Below are 4,640 nucleotides of genomic sequence, written 5' to 3' on the forward strand. Positions count from 1 at the left end.
AGATTTACTTAAATTACTTAATTAGGATATACTAAACTTCTAAGTTATTTTTAAAAGAAGAGTTTTGGTAATCTGTAAAAGATTCTAACATTGTTTCTAATGTACTCTTTAAATAAAGTCCTTTAATATGTCAGTTTTTAAATCTTATATTTTAAAAGATAAAAAAATAGAAAAAACCAACCTTGTAATGGAAAATATAATTTAATAGCACTGAGAAAAGAGTTGTAAGCATGTTATAAATATACGAGGAGATTAGTTTCATTTCTAATTTGTTTTTGAAACTTTCGTATGAATCATACATTTTAACATCGGAAGAATAATATATAAAATATGCATTACATTTTTATGGTCTAGCAGATATTAAAAAATAGAGAGAAAAAAATGCAACTTTGCCTAGCTAAATTCTAACTAAGATGTTAAGTTAAAATTAGAAAAATACAGAACCTAAAATAGTCTAATGAACTAAAATTTAAAAATATATACATGTATATATTTTATGTCTTGGCACATAGCATTTACCTTACATGTTAATGAAACTATATACTGTAACATGAATGAAAAAAAATTAATGCTGCAGAAGTATTTTCTCATTGTAGTTTACTAGATCAAAAAATTTACTGATAAGCTAAATGTAATATTAAGGGTCATGTTTAAAATAAGATTTTGTAGAGTTTTGCTGAAGACATATCTTTCCCAAAGGGCTTTGGGTTTTGTGTGTGTGTGTGAGGATTTCTGAGTTTTGTGATTTGAAATTCATGATACATTTTGAGTGCCCTTTTAAATGGCAAAATGTTTCTGTGGAAAAATCAGACATTATGTACATTTTATTTTATATTTTGGTATGAGAAAAATAGCAGATACTATAGGAGAATTCTAGTTGTTGTTTTAGGGCATGCCTCAAATACCGAACAATTATTTTGTCTGTCAGTCAGTCACACGTCTGAGCAAGTTACAGTTTGTGTAAGTACATCTTACACATTTAATTTATATTGATGATACAGTGATCTCTAAATGTGATTGTCATATGTACTGAAATTATGGGCAATGTATTTAAAAGAAATGCATTTTAAAACTTGTTTTTAATTAAAATGAGAAACTTTAAAGGAGGTCTTTCATTAGCAAAATATGTGATTGTGCAGTTTTCCGAAAGAATGTACTCTTAGTTTTCTTTTCAAATTATATGAAAATGTTTCCTGACTGGTTGTTATTTTTTAAAGTCAGAAAGGGATAAAGAAGTAGTATATGCTATTTCTGATTATCTTTCTATCAAGAGAGAGAAAAAGGGAAAACAAAGTGTGTTGACACAATAGAGTTTTCCCTTAAAAAAAATGAACTTGAAATTGAAAAGATATATTGCCCATATCTAATTTTTCTTATTAGGACTTATTTAGAGTTGTATGAATTTTTTACGGAAGTTTATCTTACAAAACGTAGAGATAGAGACTATTATAGTCAGCTATATAGTCCTTCTCTGTTGTTGGTTCTCAAATTTTAGAAAACAATTTTTAAATTAATAATGTTGAGTACCAAAATAGCCGTGTTATAATAATTTAGAAAAATGCCAGAAAATTATAAAGGCGAAGGGGAAAATTAATTGAAGCTAAATGTACCCCTATAAATGACAAAGATTTAGCACTGTGAAGAGTGCTCTGGGGATAACAAATAGTACTCTGTCAGGGATAATTTTCCGGGTAGCTGAGGCGGTTTGAGTGATAAAGGAAGGCAGCAAAATAGCAGAACTGGAACTGTTTGACAGAATTTTCAAAGTTAGTTTGGGATTGTGAGGGTGGAAGTTGGTGCAACAATTGGGTGCTGGGAGGGGGAAGGGAGAAAGGCTCGCCAGCCCCGGCGCCACGACAGGGTTAACGGCGCCGCCGCCCGGTGCACTCTGGGAGTTGTAGGCCGCGGGCATTGTGGGAGTTGTCGTAAAAGTTCGTTCTTTTGGTATGATGGCCGCCGCCAAGGCAGGAGTTGGGGGATTCTGTCGTTCCAGACGGCTTGGGGGGCTCTCTGTGCTGTCAGAAAGCCACCGACAGCCCCCAGGTTACCGAGGGCCTGTTAATTGTGTGCCTGGGAGGTGGGCGAGCGGTTTGCTGGGTTAGGCTTGGGGCCTGCTGTCGCTAGATTGGCCTGGGGGCCGCTGGCGGCTTAGGGCTAGGTAAAGGGCCCCAGCCTGCCAGACCCTAAAGGTCTGGCTTTCAGCGTTCAAAATATCTGGGTGCCCAGCGCCTAAGCATTTTGGGGCATGCTTTGTTTTGCTGTGGTTCGTATCCTGCACCCCTCCCACTTTTCTTACAGTGTTCGACTCTACTTGTAGTCGTTGGTGCTCATGACCCTATTTGGGGTTAGGTTGGACTTGTTTTCTTGGGTCTGGTGGGATTTGTGGAACAGGTGGAATTTTGGAAAGTGTGGACCGCAACATCCTGAGTGTTGTCTGTCTTGTTTGAAATTGCATGAGTGGTGCACGTGCCCCTGAGTGTGTTTTACTTTTTCTTGCATGTGATGAACCTTGCCCTTGTTTCCTAATGCTGAGAGGCAGTGTTCGGCAGTTCCTCCTTGTGAAATGACTTCCTGTTAAGTTGGATGTGTTCTTAACCTTTTGCGAGTCTCCGGAAGATTGCTTTGCAGTTGTTCGTAGAATACTGTTGTGTGCAAAAAATGAATTTAAAACAGATACCACATCACAATTACCTTTGGTTTAGGGAGCAAGCCCCTTCTCCTTAGTGGTGCTGTGAAGTTGTTTGGGTGCTTATGGGAATCACATTTGCTTTTAGCAGTGTTACTTTACTCTTGGCCCACAGGGTTCCTCTGCATGTTGGGACACTTTGATCTTACTTGTTTTTTGATAATCTCTCAGCTTGAGTCAAATTGGGACTGTGTACTGACATGTAACTGCACGTCTCAGAATCTCAGGATAACACCAAATTGCCAGGCAGGTCAGTACCTGTCTTAACACCCCTGCACAAAGTCACTATTTCTGCCACCATGCGCTGCTCCATAACTTCTGCCTTCTTTAGACAATCTGGTTGTTGTTTATGTAACTTGAGGCCTCACTGGCCATGAAAAGCTATTTCTCAGACAATATTATGTAAAAGTTTCCCCCCCTCCAAGTAGGATTGGCATCTCGAACATTTTTTCATTCAAGTTTGGTGAAGTGGGGGATTTAAAATAAGGTACACTGTGGTTTTGGAAATCAGCTATCAATTTTTAGTTTGGGGGGCAGGCCATGTGACAGAAATTATATATAGTGAGGAGAAAAAAATTGTTCTTGGTATTTTAGAGCCTATGAAACCTGTTTCTGTGTCATTTTTTTTGGACTACTTTCATATATCATTAAAAAACCCTTTGATGTTGTGTGATGTACTGGGTTTTCATAATTCCCCTTTCATCTGAGTTTGCTTAGTACCTGAGGTTTTGAAAATATAGTAATGGTACAGAAGGGAGCAAAGTGGATGGTTTTGTATACATACTTCTGTCGAATGTGATTTTGGGTATAGATTGGTAGACTAATACTATTGGCTTGCTAGTCAGGTGTCAGGAAGGTATTTCCTTCACTCTGATTTGACCCCAGTGTATCTTAGAATATTAATTAACTTGCCAATGGAAAAGATTGGGAAACTTTTTTTTTTTTGAAGATTATTTATTTATTTATTTGACAGAGAGACAGCCAGCGAGAGAGGGAACACAAGCAGGGGGAGTGGGAGAAGAAGAAGCAGGCTCATAGCGGAGGAGCCCGATGTGGGGCTCGATCCCATAACGCCGGGATCACGCCCTGAGCCAAAGGCAGATGCTTATCCGCTGTGCCACCCGGGAAACTTATTTTTAAATGATCTATATTGTTCATATTTGTTATTGTTTGGTGATGTGGTAAAATACTGGTGAGTTGGTTTTGTATCTTAGGAAAACTTTGTATCTTAGGAATGGCTAGAATTTGTAGATTTGTAGAACCATAAAATCATTCAAAACCAACGACAACCACAATTTGCTTTGAAAGAAGAGACATACAGTTTTTGTTTTGTTTTCTTTAAGATTTTATTTATTTATTTATTTGAGAGAGCATGAGTGGGGTGAGGGGCAGGGGACGAAGCAGGGTCTCCACTGAGCAGGGAGCCCGATGCCGGGTCGAATCCCGGGACTCCGGGATCCTGACCTGAACCGAAGGCAGACGCTTAACCGACTGAGCCACCTAGGTGCCCCAAGATGCGTACATTTTTAATTGCCAAGTTACCTGTGACTCAGGTCCTTAACAAATGGTTCATTTGAAAGTACTTGGAGAATAGGTAGGTACTTGCTTTGATAAGTTTAGAAATAAATGTATCTGTATTTTCAAAGAGCCCTTCTGGACATTTGTGAGTAGACAAATCTCTAAGAAATGGTGAGATTTTACACTCAAGCATTTTAACGTTTAGTCCCTGAGGCCTTTGTTTTGTACTCTGCTTTCTACCTCTGTCATTTCAATTCTTCTGCTCGTGTGAAATGTTTTTTGAAATACAAGAAAGTCACCTATACTTCCAGAAAAAATATGGTAAGATTTACTACCTTTTGGAGAAGATGATTCCTATGGCTGTGTATGTATATTTGATAAATGTGTCAAAAGTGATCATTTTGAAACTTAGGCTTTGTGTGGTTTTGAAGAAACT

At 37.9% G+C, this 4,640-nt stretch overlaps 1 long non-coding RNA gene across 1 annotated transcript; it reads left to right on the plus strand.

Annotated features, from left to right (window-relative positions):
- Positions 1-1,983: 1,983 nt before the first annotated feature.
- On the plus strand, positions 1,984-3,354 carry LOC121104700. The gene is made up of 2 exons (XR_005837044.1): positions 1,984-2,043; positions 2,802-3,354. It is a non-coding gene; the product is annotated as an uncharacterized LOC121104700 (long non-coding RNA).
- Positions 3,355-4,640: the final 1,286 nt, after the last annotated feature.

Source organism: Ursus maritimus, unplaced genomic scaffold (genome assembly GCF_017311325.1).
Source record: "Ursus maritimus isolate PB19 unplaced genomic scaffold, ASM1731132v1 scaffold_23, whole genome shotgun sequence".
NCBI lineage: Eukaryota > Metazoa > Chordata > Mammalia > Carnivora > Ursidae > Ursus > Ursus maritimus.